This window comes from Rutidosis leptorrhynchoides, chromosome 3 (genome assembly GCF_046630445.1).
Source record: "Rutidosis leptorrhynchoides isolate AG116_Rl617_1_P2 chromosome 3, CSIRO_AGI_Rlap_v1, whole genome shotgun sequence".
In the NCBI taxonomy this organism is placed as follows: domain Eukaryota; kingdom Viridiplantae; phylum Streptophyta; class Magnoliopsida; order Asterales; family Asteraceae; genus Rutidosis; species Rutidosis leptorrhynchoides.
The window spans coordinates 493,120,054-493,137,184 of record NC_092335.1 but is presented as its reverse complement, the minus strand read 5'-3'; positions in this window follow the sequence as shown (position 1 = coordinate 493,137,184).

Sequence of the window (17,131 nt, the reverse complement as noted above, 5' to 3'; positions counted from 1 at the left end):
CGCGTACAATGGGTCGAGATTGAGTCTTGCACAATACGTATACAATACGTCTTGATTAATTCTAAGATTATATATTGAACTATTGAACTATTGGACTATTGGACTGTTGGACTATATTTGGACTACTAACATTGGACTACTAACGATGGACAATTAAAAAGTATTAAAATTATGAAAGGTAATATATCAGACTAAACATTTCTTCAAGTCTGCCACTTGATTTCATCTTAAACATCAATTGTATCTTGACGATTACAATCTGCATTCAAACCTTTCAAAATTCTCGAAAATACCTCGGATTGATAACCAATGATTCAGATATGAGAATGCTGATGAAGCAGCAAAAGCTATAGATGGTCTTAATGACCAAAAGATTTGAATGGAGTGTTGGGAACGCTTAATAGAAAATTTGGTACTGAAAAATGAATTGAGCAAACTGTGAAGGAGACTGTGGATAAATCACAAAGACTAAACCTATATTTACAGAATCCAGATGATTCAATATCTGCTGAAATCTTTAGAGAATACCTTACTCCTTATTTAATCTAAATTCTTGCGGAGAAATTTTCTTCATTATCATTTGACCTTAAAAATTCTAAGATATCATCGTATCTTTCATTATAAATATCCTCGATATTTCTCAAGGTATCTTCATGACTATTCTTATCCGAAATTATTTATATCTTCGTGCTATATGTATTTCATCACAAAGGAAACTATTTTAGTTTCTATATTTCTATAACCATCGAGTTTAAATTATGAATGATTTCGGGAGAAGTGTAGGAAATGAAAAGCATGAGTTAGTATAATATAATGACGCCTGGCCAACGTGGTTATATTACAGTAAGTCATGCTGAAATTTCTAGTGGAATGTGATGATTCACAGACAATACCATCATCATGTGCCATGGTACGTAACTCTTTCATTATACTTAAACCCTAAACATATCAAGAAAATATTTTCTTGATATTTCTATCTTTCCGTGATTTCTGGTAATTTAACAAATCAAATCGTGCTATTACCTTTCCTTTCTGCTTAGTGTATTATGATCATTCGAAACTCCATACCTACGAATTCTGGACCATTACTTGCTTTACTTAAAGTCGAGAAGAGAAAACAAAAGCATGGAGCTCCGAAATATATGGGAAAGTATAAAGCCCGACAACAACACAGAAATTACAAACCGTGTATATCAATGCATATAGCAATATAAAGACACGGGAGAATTAAGAACACTATAACCCTAAGGTAGTAGTAGAAGTAAACAGATTCCTCTGGTGATAAATGAAAAAGAAGAATGACAGATACGATAGTCAGGAAAATATCAAGGATAAGAACTGGATTAAGCATTTTCAAAATCGTTGGAAAAAGAATTATGGAAGAAAGAGTGGTGAATATAATGGAATGAAATAGATGAATTTATAGCGAAAAATCAGACATAGAAATCGAGGCAGATTACCGCATTTAATTAAAGAGGATCCTAATTTCCTTAATTTCCGAAGAATCAAATCGTATATAGATTACGAAGATTTTCATTAAATCCCTTAAATTCTGGATATCAACCGTGACTACGTCAAAAGTTAAGACGAAACTTTATTTCATTCATTTCACTCTTTTGCGATAGCTTCATTCGTACTCTTCGAGTAATCGAATTGTTTTATCCATATTACTCAATAGTAATAAAACTCTAATTATCAACTCATATTCGTCATGAAACATTCTTATTGTTAGCCATGACGACCTCACTCAAATTTCGGGATGAAATTTCTTTAACGGGTAGGTACTGTAACGACCCGAAAATTTTTGCCTTATTTTGAACCAAATCTATATATATGATTTGATATTTATGACACGATAAGCAAAGTCTGTAATATTGAGTCTCAAATTTTTTTTTAAAACTGTTTCAATTACTCTTCGACTATTCTCGATGATTCACGAACAACTATTGGTAAATAGATATGTAAATATATATATATATATATATATATATATATATATATATATATATATATATATATATATATATATATATATATATATATATATATATCTGTGTGTGTGTGTGTGTGTGTGTATTATAACTTGAAATACATTGATAAAATATTATGCGATTAAGTTGTTAAAATTAAAGATGTAAAATAGTTTATGATGTACAACAAAACTTGTTAAGTAATAAATATATATATATAGAATTTTAAAATATATATATTAAAAACTTTGAATACATTATTTAGAAATACCCGTTTTATTTTTTTATTTTTTTATTTTTTCTGAACGAAGTTAATAATGAATATATATATTAACAATTCTAAATTAAGATATGTAATATATATTATTTCTATACATAATTATTTATATAAATATTGTAATACAAGTAATTTATAAATATAGAAATTTATAATATTTCATTACATGTAAATAATTATGTGTTAATATTAATTTGCTTCATTAATATTATTATCATTATTATTAATTATTATTAACATTAATATTATTACTAATATTATTATTAATATTATTAGTAATATCATTATTACTAAAATCATTAAAATTATTATAATTCTTGTTATTACTAATATAATACAACTTATTATTATTATCATTAATATTATTATTATAAATATCATTATTAACATTATTATTAACAATTATCATTATCCTTGTTATTAATATTATTATAATTATTTTTATTATTATTAATAATATTAAAAGTATTATTATTATTAATATATTTATTAAATAAATATAAATTTTAAAGACAACTCTCAATAATGATAATTTTTAATTATAATGATAATTTTAATAATAATAATAATTTTAATAATAATGATAATTTTAATAATAATGATAATTTTAATAATAATGATAATTTTAATAATAATACTAACTTTAATAATAAATGATAATTTTAATAATACCTTAATAAAAATAATAATAATAATAATATAATAATAATAATAATAATAATAATAATATAATAATAATAATAATAATAATAATAATAATAATAATAATAATAATAATAATAATAATAATAATAACAATTCTAATGATAATAATAATAGTAATAATCTTAATAAATTTAATACTAATAGTAATAATAAAAATGATAATAATGTTAAAAATATATATACCATCATCATTTTCATTATCATCATCATACGGTATCGATCATCATCATCAATTTGATCATCAATCATACATAACATCATCTTCATCTCCATCATAACCATCTTAACATCAATATCATAATTGCACCATCATCTACATACGTTTATCATTATCAACATAAAATCACGGTTTTATCATGATCATTATCTTCATTATCATGCCATCATTTTCATGATCATCATAAACACAATCATACATCTCCATTATTATCATAATCATCGCCATTATTTTCAACTTAATTCATCATCAATCATCTCCTTCGTGATCATAAGCATCATCATTCATCATAACATCATACATCATCATCATCCCTATCGTCTATCAATCATCATCATAATTATCATCTTAATATCTTTCGTTTCTCAGTCATTAACAACTCGTGTTTATCATCACCATATCATGAATATTTCCTCAGAAGCTTACTTTTAATTTGTCTTCTTCATGTATGGATCGAAAAGAAAAGAAAAAAAAAATAGATAGCAAGTTTTAGCGAAAGGTATCATCATCATCATCAATAACTACTGTTCATCGTCACTTTCGTCTAACGTCCATCATTACTGTACATCGGTCACCATCTTAATCATCATCTTCATCCTTTCATCATTAGAAAACAGAAGAAACAGTAATAATGTATCAATAGCTGCGTAAACATAAACATAACCTGAACAATAAGCAGGTACATCAGTGATGATGTTTTGATGGTGTGTGGGTCTATGGTAATCGAGCAAGAACACAACTAATAGCAGCAGCAGGAGTTTTTTTCGCACAGAAATTACTGCAGCAGTAGCAGTTGACATGAGCATATATCAACAGCGAATAAATCAATAGTTTTGGTGATGGATTGTGTGTTAACTTGAACAGGATAGCAGCAGCAATCCACGAAGAAGAAATGAAATATGGTTGATCGGAGGTGAAGTGGTGTTGGTGGTTGTTCGTGGTTCAGTGAGGGTGGTCGTGGTTGTTTGGTAATGGTGACGGGTTGATGATGGAGAATAACCCGGTGGTGGTGTTTTCAAGGGTGGTGAAGTGGTGATGTAAGGTGGATGATGGTTCTTGTAGAAGATGAACCGAAAACAAGGCACAATAGGTGGTGGTTCACGTAATGGAACTTGATGGTGGTGGTGGCGATGGGCGGTTGTCCAAGGGTTGAAGATCGTGGTGTGGTATCGGGTCACAAAAGAAGCAGAAACATGACAAGTAGAGGTGTGTGAATGATCTATATCTATAACTACATATATATATATATATATATATATATATATATATATATATATATATATATATATATATAACTTTAATAATATAATTCTAATAATAATTAATAATAATAATATAATTAGAATATAATAATAATAAATTTTAAACATGTGAGTTGTAGAGAAACAGTAAGCCATCTCAAATGATTCATTGTGCCGACAGTTAACACGGAGTGCTATATCGTGCTCCGTTGTTAATCAGTGGCGTATAAAAGTCTTCGAAAAATCCCCAAATTTTTAGATTAAATATATTTATTTATTTCAGTCATTAATTGTGTGAAACGTGATCAAAAAGGTTCGTCCATTATTTATTTTAAATTCCAAGTAATCTGTACGGAGTATTAAAATTTAAACATAAGGAAGTAAAAATATTTTTAACAAACCTAAAATCTCCGTAGTCTATTTACGGACCAACTTTTATTTTAAACCTTCTTAAATTTGTATTAGATTTATATTAACACTAATATAATGATAACATAGAATTTCAAACATTTACAAAATAGACTCGAAATCAAATATTTTCAATATACTCTATATATATATATATATATATATATATATATATATATATATATATATATATATATATATATATATATATATATATACATTATAACAACAAGTTTTATTACGAAGATAAATATATTAAATATAATATTATATATATTCAAGTAATATTCATATATATATATATATATATATATATATAAAATAATAGTTTTCATTACTTCATATATATTTTTATATTTTTAATTCTAACGATTAAATCGTATATTATTATTTCAAGTTATTATATATACATTTATTTATATATATACATATTTATTTACAATTAATTGTTCGTGAATCGTCGGAAACAGACGAAGTTAAATGAATGTTTGAAAACAGTTCAAAAATTTTGAGACTCAACTTTACAGACTTTGCTTATCGTGTCAGAAATATTAAATTAAATAGAGATTTGAGTTAAAAAAAAATAAGTCGAAATTTTTCGGGTCGTCACAACATCCAAGCAAACCCCCAAACATGAGTCAACTCAGAAACCCTAACCTGTCGAGCACCTACCCATCGGAAGGTCGGGAGACAGCCGAGAACAATACTCCAAAAAACCATTCTTTTGGCGCTTAATAACCCTAGAGTCGTTAAGGCGGCAACTACACCGTACCATACCGATCCGAATCTGGTGACGAGGAAGATGGAACCAGCGGGGCAGGAACAAACAAACATCGCAACGGAGTCACGGACCTAGAACCCACAAACCAATGAGCCCAAAACAAGCCCACCAAGTGACCCGACCAAAACAACCAAGTCTGACCACCCAAATAAAAGCAGCTAGCCCTAAGAGGCAACGGGGACGATGAGAAAAAATTCGCCATTTTGAAAAAGGTTAAAGAAAAGTTCCAGCGAAGCCGCCGGATAAAAGAACTCGCACCTCCAACAGATCGGAAAATACACGATGAGCAAGTACAAAAACAAAAACAACCACTTACCAACAAGAACCCAGCACAGAGCCCCGAAAGGCTCGCAGCCTGCGCCAAGAACTCGCCTGAAAAGTGGCGACCACCGCCGAAAAAGCTCTACAAGTACCGAGCCCAGTCACCAAAGCTGATCTGGACAACCTCAACAAACCCAAGCCATGCCGGAACACAGAAGACCGAAGTCTTCGTCGCCTGTGTCCACCACTGCCGGAAGCAAAGTCGCCGGAAAAAACTCGAGAGAACCAAGAGGGTAACCGGATCCAAAGAGAGGAGAAGGGAAAAGGAAAAAAAAGCAGAAAAGGAAACCCATCGGACCACCGGCGAGGTGCCGGTGGCCGGAAAAGTTTCACGGTGGAGGAGTCAAAACGTAAGCAAGAGTTTAACAAGAGACAGTGGATGAACTAGAAAAGAAAAGTGCTCTTTATACATATCATACATGGATACATGGTGTTAAATATCAAAAATCGAACTGAAAAAAAAAAACTTAAAAAAATTTAAATCGAATTTTAATTCAAATGTTCGGTTCGATTTTCAATTTTGAATCTAGTTTCGGTTTTAATTTTTTGAATTCGGTTTAAGCAAAAACCAAATCCAACTAATATTTTAGTTAATTATTAATATATAGACGAAAAACAATTTTAAAATCAAATGACGAATTAAAATCGATTTGTTATGATTAATTTGTTATGATTTTCTGTGCTATTTGATTTTGACCAAAATCGAACTCGAATTTGAGGTGATAATGTTATAAATAATACTACGTAAACGTAACACGGAGTTGTTTACATTTATTTTGTATTAGGTGATGTTTATGAGCTTGTTTGAGAAGATTTAATTTTCTATTTTTCTTCATATGAAGTGATAACAAAATACGAGATAGATTCCTAAGAAGCGGAAAACTCGATTGATCCATTGCTGTATGTTACACGTTACACAATCGCATCTTTATCATCCATCGTATATTCATATTATTATCAATTTATGAAATTTTTCTAAACACAACTCTAATAAGTATGCTTAAGAAATGAATACACAGCAAATTTACATATACAGTATCAATAATTACCCACCCTCAACAAATAACCACTCTAAATCAGCTTAATGTACAATATTTCATGTATAAAATTATTTTTTTAAATAACCTTCACGATGATATCGAAACACTCCATGTAACGACCCAACCCGTTATCCAACCGAATACACGGAATAATTTTTTTTATAACAGAAGCCGCGCACCCCCTTGTGTGCGCGGCGCGCACAAGGCCTGACAGCCCGTTGTCCAAATTTTCAAATTTTGCTTTAAAGATCTCCCACTTCCCGACACTTTTAGACAAAACGGTTTTCACAACACATTATAGTAATTAAAACTAACACGTTTCAATAATAAAACAAGTTTTACGACACCGGACCCACATATGCCCAAATTACCCTTTAAGTACAAAATACAAGTTTCGACCACGTGATTTAAACACAAAATAAAGACCGAGCATGGTGATTGGGGAATACGCTACCCAATCCTAATCAATCCAAAAGCACGTCTTCTAAAGCAACCTACGTGAGTCCACTAGTTCCCACGCTTACCCGAGCCACCGCTTCCTTGCAAATCTATAAAAAATGTAAACAACGAGAGGGTAAGCTAACGCTTAGTGAGTGAAAATATACTACATACATATATATGCATAAAATGGACACGCCATACAAATAATCGAATAACACATACCGGAGCATCCAAGTATAAGGCAAACTAACTAAGCATACCGTACGAGCGCTAGACAACAAGCTATGAAGTCGACAAAGTAAGTTCACCAACGACGATATGAACAACTCCAACAAGCTACACCCGGAGGGTTAGCTACATCACAACGATACAACAATATATATGTCTATATATATATAACAACGCGTAAAACACCAAAGGTTAACCCCTTAACCCAATACCGAAAGCCAAATATCACAATGAAGATTGGCCGAACTACACGAGCCTTAGTAAATCCGCATCCACACGAGACTACTATCTTCAATATCACAACAACATCGAGGTTGGCCGAACTACACGAGCCTTAGTGAATCCGCACCACACGAGACCACTACCTCAATAAGATGACCGAACTACACGCGTCATCGTGAATCCGCATCCACACGTGATTCACTTTCCAAATCAAAACCCACGGTCCCGGGATTTATAAAAATCCACATCATCGGGGTTATACAATTCACAACTTAATATCAATCCTTCACCATTGGGGTAATATACTCCATATCACAAGCACATGTGATAACGTACACACAAAGTGTGCACCTCGCCAAAGGTGGTCAACCAAAACGCACAACCGTGCCAATTGGACCTATTACACAAGTCCATCAAATCCACCTATATGTGAAGTGAGCTCTATAATCGAGAACCACTTCACCCGACCCGCACCCATCCTACACATACATATGCACATAGGATATTAACACTCACCTTGTCGTCTTGATGAATGTAACCGAACAAATCCGCAACACGTCAATGGAAAGTACCTATTCCATTATCACAATTCAAGAAACACAATTAGGGTGGACTTACAAACCAACCCAATTTACACTTAGTGCAATTTCGACCCAAATGCACTTCCAAGCACAAACCGCGTCCAAACTAACCAATAATCACTAACACTAGTGAAAATGGTCCTAATACGCCAATTAAACCCAATCATAAGTGTTAAACACTTATCTTACCCGATTTGACACATAAACCCTAATTTTGACCCATTACAAAATTAGTCAACCAAATACCCCCAAATGGGTTCCAACACTTCCATATTCACTAACACTAGTGATTAGACCCAATTTACAAGTCCTAATCATGGTCAAGTCGGTTTCCAACCCAAAACCACCAACAACAACAATAAACCCGATTACTAGCATCAATGAACTCACTTCAAGAGTTTAAATGAGTTTCTCTACAAATCAAGTTCAAACCCTAACTTTGAATATCAAATCAAACAATGAAATTCGGAGTTAGAACTTACCACAATAACCAAAACGTAGCTACGAACGAGGTGAACAACTTTAACACTCGAGTCTTTGATCGATTCAAGCTTCTTCTTCTCCAAAACCCCAAATCTCTCTCTAGAAATTTCCCTCTCTCTCTAAGATAGATGAGAGTGTTTGTGGATGTGAAAATGATCCAAAGTTGGATCCAAAACTGCCAATATGTCCACAGATCTGTCCTCAAGTGAAATGACCAAAATGCCCTTCATTTAACTCAAAATAGAAAAAGACAGAAATCTGTCCCAGGTGGTGTGCGCGGCGCGCGCCCATAACTGTGCGCGGCGCGCATGATGCTCAAATCAGTCTGTCAGCTTTTAAATTTATACCCCGCTTCACCCACTATACGTACATCATTTATACTCTATGTACCATAAATATTTGGGTCTTACAACTCTCCCTCACTTATTTCGATCACGTCCTCGTGATCTTAGTCACTTAACCAATCCGAACCTACACGCTATGGTTCTCAAACAATCGTTCCAAATCCGACTTCCAACACATTACTCATTAGCCCGAAGATTAATCCATTAACTAAAAACGCACTTGCACGCATTCCCAGACGTGCAATGCACAAAACCTTCGAAGTCTATAACGATCACTTAGAATACGCGAAATCGCCACGTACTCTTCCAACTCCTCTAGGCAATTCTCCTCAAAGAGTCAGCTTTAACAACTAAATCGTCACCCGCGATTTATTAAAACCCACAAACCCGAGCACAAGAACTTGATCAATCCCTCACATCGGGAAAAACTCAACCAATCTCTTACCGAGATATCAATCCCTTAGCGTACTGTAACGACCCGTATTTTTCCATGATTATATATATTTGAGAATGATATTTACATATATAAATGTTTCCAACATGTTAAGCAATCAAACTTGTTAAGACTTGATTAATTGAAACGGATTTTACATAAACGTTTGACCACCCAGTTTGTCCGACAATTCACGAACGTTAAATCTTGTAAAAACGACATGATGATATATATATATATATATATATATATATATATATATATATATATATATATATATATATATATATATATATATATATATATATTTAACATGGTATTATGGTAAGTAAGTATCTCATTAAGTATATTAACAATGGGTTATATACATAAAATGAGACTACTAAATTAGGGAATTTGAAACAAGATATATATGTAACGGTTATCGACGTAATAACGTCTTAATTAAAATAAATACATATGTATTGTATTAAGATATATTAATACATTATGTTTAACATGATATAATGATAATTAAGTATATCATTAAGGGTATTAATAATGAACTATATACATAAAACGAGACTACTAACTTAAGGGTTTCGAAACAATATATACATGTAACGATTAACGACGAAATAACGACTTAATTAAAATGTATATATATGTATTGTATTAATACACTTTTGAAAGCCTTAAGAACATATATCAAAATACTTATACTTAACAAAAATGCTTACAATTACATTCTCGTTCATTTTCATCAATAATTTTACTCGTATGCACCCGTATTCGTACTCGTACAATACACAGCTTCTAGATGTATATACTATTGGTATATACACTCAATCATCAGCTCCTTAGCAGCCCATGTGAGTCATTAAATATGTGGGAACCATCATTTGGCAACTAGCATGAATGATTACACAAAATTACAAAAATATTATAAATCATTCATGAATTATTTACATGAAAACAAAATTACACATCCTTTATATCTAATCCATATACCAATAACCAAAAACACCTATAAACACTTTAATTCTTCAATTTCCTTCATCTAATTGATCTCTCTCAAGTTCCATCTTCAAGTTCTAAGTGTTCTTCATAAATTCTACAAGTTCTAGTTTCATAAAATCAAGAATACTTCCAAGTTTACTAGCTCACTTCCAATCTTGTAAAGTGATCATATAACCTCAAGAAATCCTTGTTGTTTACAGTAAGATATCATTCTAAATCAAGGTAATACACATATACAAACTTTGATTCAATTCCTATAACTATAACTATCTTAATTCGAGTGATAATCTTACTTGAACTTGTTTTCGTGTCATGATTCTACTTCAAGAACTTTCAAGTCATCCAAGATCCTTTGAAGCAAGATCATTTCTTGTAACTTCCAGTAGGTTTACCTACTAAAATTGAGGTAGTAATAATGTTCATAACATCGTTCGATTCATACTTATATAATCATCTTATTTGAAGAAAATAACTTGTAATCACTAGAACGTAGTTTAGTTAATTCTAAACTTGTTCGCAAACAAAGTTAATCCTTCTAACTTGACTTTTAAAAATAACTTAACACATATTTTATATCTATATGATATGCTAATTTAATGAGTTAAAACTTGGAAACACGAAGAACACCGTAAAACTGGATATACGCCGTCGTAGTAAAACCGGGGGCTGTTTCGGGTTGGATAATAATAAAAAAAAAACTATCTTAGACTTTGATTTAAAGCTTAGTATTTTGGAAAAATAATATTTCATATAAACATGATAACATATCCAAAAATTATGGTTAAACTCAAAGTAGAAGTATGTTTTTCAAAATGGTCATCAAGATGTCGTTCTTTCGACGGAAATGACTACCTCTTTCAAATATGGACTTGTAACCTGTAACTCCGACTATAAACCACTACTTTTTAAGTTTATTTCTAAATACTACAGTTCGTTACGAAACCATAGCAATTTGAATCACTCAAAACCGATTTATAACGAAGAAGATATGGGCAAAACAAGATTGGTTAGAAATCACCAAAATAGCTACGGGATTATTTTGCAAAAATCTATACTAACCATGTCCTAGCTAACTTTTCTTGTATTATACATGTATTTATACATATTTCCTTGTACTATACTAGTCTTGGTTAATCGTAAGACACATGTACACAATACGTCGAGATAACTTCAAAGACAACAGTTTGTACAGTGGGTCGTGATTAAACCTTAGACAATATATATACAATACGTCAGATAAATAGTAAGACACATGTACACAACACGTCGAGATAACTTCAAAGACAATAGTTGTACAATGGGTTGTGATTGAGTCTTAGACAATATATTTACAATACGTCAGATAAATCGTAAGACACATGTACACAACACGTCGAGATAACTTCAAAGACAATAGTTGTACAATGGGTTGTGATTGAGTCTTAGACATTATATTTACAATACGTATTGATTATTCCAGGGTGATGTATTGAACTATATATATGGACTACTAACGTTGGACTGCTAACATTGGACTACTAACGTTGGACTGCTAACATTGGACTACTAACGTTGGACTGCTAACTTGACAACTTAAATCATCAACACGTAAATAAAAATATGATTTGAATATATTTATCATACTTTGATATATATGTATATATTTGTTATAGGTTCGTGAATCGATCCGTGGCCAAGTCTGATTTTCAACGAATTGAAAATCTGTGCAAGTGAGTTATAGTCCCATTTTTACTATCTAATATTTTTGGGATGAGAATACATGCAGCTTTGTAAATGTTTTACAAAATAGACACAAGTACTTGAAACTATATTCTATGGTTGGATTACGAATACCGAATATCGCCCCTTGTTAGCTTGGTAGCCTAAGAATTAGGGAAATGGCCCCTAATTGACGCGAATCCTAAAGATAGATCTATGGACCTTGACACGTCCCATTCGGGTTACGAATGCTTTAGTACTTCGATTGATATATACTGATTGCGAAGGCCGGTATATAGCATGCAGATTGCGAAATGCCTGTATGTAGGGGATATTCTATATGAATATTGTTAGTTCGGTTACCAGGTGTTCACCATATGAATGATTTTTATGCAGATTGCGAAATGCCTGTATAATGTTTATGAAAATGAAATCTTGTGGTCTATTATTACGATTTACAATATAGGTTAAACCTATAACTCACCAACATTTTTGTTGACATTTTAAGCATGTTTATTCTCAGGTGATTATTGAAAGGCTTCCGCTGTTGCATGCTATTTAAAGAAGAGATTTGGAGTCAGCATGCTTGTATGATAATGTTTAAAAACTGCATTCGGATGTCTAAGATTGTAATATATTGTAATGGTTGTGTAAAAACTTGGTATTTTTAGATTATCGATGATTGATAATCTATGTTATGTCTTTTAAACCTTTATCGATAAAATAAAGGTTATAGTTTGTTTTTAAAAAGAATGCAGGCTTTGAAAAACGTCTCATATAGAGGTCAAAACCTCGCAATGAAACCAATTAATATGAAACGTTTATAATTGATATGAACGGGGCATTTCACGTACCCTTACCAAGTACAATGCTAATAGTAACCAAGTCTCAACCTAAGGTCAACAACCCGAACGATGAAGACCGAACAAAAACGAATCCTTACGGATAACACTTATCACTAAACATCCCTTGTAGTGCGCAATACGACCAATACGCAACTATCGTAACATCATAAGAAAAAGGCTAAAACCGATAGCGCCCAAAACGACTATGGAAACGCTAATCCCAAGGTGTACAAAATCGACTATTGTCACACCCGTAACAACATGTGAGCGAAACACGGCTATCGCATCACTAATCACACAACATGGTCCTCACGACCCCACCATCGGTGTATAAAACAACCAATAGTTCTCAATCCAACAACTTGAAGGCTGGCCGAACTACACGCGCCTTAGTGAATCCGCACCACACGCGACTCCCTACCTCCACCGCACAACAATCGGGATTGGCCGAACTACACGCGCCCTAGTGAATCCGAACTACACGAGAGTCACTATCCCAATGGAATGACCGCATCCACACATGTCATTGTGAATCCGAACTACACGAGACTCACTTTCCAAATAGAATGACCGCATCCACATGTGTCATTGTGAATCCGAACTACACGAGACTCACTTCCTCAATAAGATGACCGAACTACACGTGTCATCGTGAATCCGCATCCACATGTGATTCACCTCCCAAATCTTAACACAGGAATGGTACTCCCATTCCCTATCGGTACTCGCATTTCCCGTTAACGTTATACCATACTGATATAACACCACTCCCATGGTGAAGTTAGCGGACCACTTCAACGGCCATAACCCACCAATCACACACGCTCTTTTGACCTCGTACAACGAGTAGTGTAACATCGCTCACTGCTACACCATAGTGAATCCTAACGGAATACACTAACCATCAACACACGCTCTTTTGGCCTCGATCACAACGAGTAGTGTAACATCGCGCACTGCTACACTATAGTAAATCCTAACGGAATTCACTAACCATGCACCCTAAACAACAAGTATATACTCATACTTAGGAACATTCCACTCACTTGGAAATCCTTGCACACGCATCACACGTACGTGTACACAACGCCACCAAAATCGAGCAAAACCACCTATATTGCACATAGGCACAAAGCAATAATTCTCTAGAAGAGAATCCGACATGCACATCCCTTAACCGAGGGATCTCACTTTGCTCGTCAAACACGTCCATTATCTCTAAATGAGATTTCACCACATTACCACCTCGGTGATAATTTAAATCCAAAACCATAAGTACAATTTATTCCACGTTGTACTTTTACCACAATTGAAAAACGTAGGTCTTAACGCTAGCTCCGAATCCATACGAGCATCGTCCAATATCAATACACTAGAACATCTTCGTGCGAGAGTTCAAACTCCCCCACTTAGAACTCCGTTCCGTAACCACATCACAAAACTTTGCTCCAACCTTGAGCACTCGAAGGATTTTAACCTATCCTTAAACACTTCGAACGAAGAGTTTACCACAATTTACCCAAACTTTAATCTTGCAATCCTCCGATTGCTCTAGCTTGTCAAATTTCCACCTAGTCACTCATGTACCTAAGGGTTTCTCTCTGGTACCCTAAGTACAATGTAACCGCAACATCATCGGAGTCGAATACCACGCTAGTAGGTATGAAAAAGGCACCTAACATCGCGTCACATAGACTCTATTACCAACATACATCGAGATCAAACACTCGATCTTTTGGGTTTTATCCACCCGTCAAACCTCATGGTCCATTAACTTCAACACGAAAGCAAACACGCGCTTAACGACCGAACACCAAAGTCCATACCCCTGGCTTGGTAGAAACATTTCCCAACACTAAGGAATGCTTGGTTGCACCAAGTCTCACGCCCTTCATCCATCAATCCAAAACGTCACCGTAGGGTAATTCCATTAGGAACGTCACCCATAACAATATTATGCACAACACAAAGCATTTAACAAACCCGAACTCATCGGCACATAATAGATAATCAAAGGACATATTTATTAAAATGAAAAGTACCTTAACGTCTTCTCGCCACACCCGTCCCCGCTAACTCGGGACACTCTGACTTACGATGTCCTTCTTCTTGGCAATTGAAGCACACCGTGCCATCACCTTTTGGCACCGAACATTCCCAAGACTTGTGACCCCTCACGCCACAATTGTAACACCTAGACGCACTAGAATCCGATATACTCGTCCGTATACCACCCGTGCTCACACTTGCACCCTTAGTCCTCTTACTTGGAGCACCATACGAAACAACTCTTCTCTTACTTGAAGGTTCACTAACCTTCGATTGCGAATACGATTCGAAACCCCTAGCCATGGCGAATAACTCCGCAAACGAGTGCACTTGACCAAGACTAATCTTGCTCTGCAAATCATCATTCAAAGTTCGATAGAAATCTCCCATCAACAAACTATCTCGTCCTTTATACTCCGGGCAAAAACGAGCCTTTGCCATAAAGGTCGTCTTGAGAGTATTCAAATCCATAGAACCTTGTTGCAAATTTCGCAACTCATCACGCAAATCCGAAAATCGGCTTGAGTCCGGAACTCCTCGAAGAATTCCTTCTTAAAGTCGTCCCATGGTAACCCCATAAATGCTTCACCACCAACAATATCAATTTCACCGTCCAACCAATCCTTCGCCCTACCCCGCAACAAACTAGTAGCGAGTCTTGTCCTCTTCTCGGGAGGGCATGCAATAGTGCGAAAACACCCTTCGACATCCGAGATCCATGCTGTGCTAACCAAAGGATCTGGTTTCCCATCATACATCGGAGGTTTAGTCCTCATGAAGCTCTTATGACAACGCTCCATTTCACCACTACTTTGAACTTCGGAGTACTTCCTATCCATTTCTTCTCGAAACGCACCCATTTGCTCCGCAACGGCGGCCGCAACTCTAGCGTTAAACTCAACGTCGTTCGTCTCGATCCCGTTTCTCGTTGCCATTCTAAGGAATGCAAAGCGATTAGATTATGAACGTATAAAACCACACGCACAACACCGCCCCATCTTGCTCGACACTCGTCATACATCACTTGTAGACACGATCTGTACCCGTAATAAGGTTTGCAAGTCCTTATTACGCATGCACTTCGTACCAACTCATTAGTACAACGACCATTTTGCTCGATGGTATTTGCAAACGCAAACATAAACAAAACACAACGCAATAATATATTAATAATACCCACATATTAATATAACCGTTAGTCCACCTACAAATTAAGGCACTAACCAAAATTCCATTCTGACCCGTAATCCTACAAGTCCCGCAACAAATAAGCACACACAAAAGTCTAAGTCTAGGCACCTATCTCAAGTCACCTAAATCCCTTAGACCATGCTCTGATACCACTTGTAACGACCCAACCCGTTATCCAACCGAATACACGGAATAAATTTTTTTTATAACAGAAGGGTGCGCGGCGCGCACCCCCTTGTGTGCGCGGCGCGCACAAGGCCTGACAGCCCGCTGTCCAAATTTTCAAATTTTGCTTTAAAGATCTCCCACTTCCCGACACTTTTAGACAAAACGGTTTTCACAACACATTATAGTAATTAAAACTAACACGTTTCAATAATAAAACAAGTTTTACGACACCGGGCCCACATATGCCCAAATTACCCTTTAAGTACAAAATACAAGTTTCGACCACGTGATTTACACACAAAATAAAGACCGAGCATGGTGATTGGGGAATACGCTACCCAATCCTAATCAATCCAAAAGCACGTCTTCTAAAGCAACCTACGCGAGTCCACTAGTTCCCACGCTTACCCGAGCCACCGCTTCCATGCAAATCTATAAAAAATGTAAACAACGAGAGGGTAAGCTAACGCTTAGTGAGTGAGAATATAC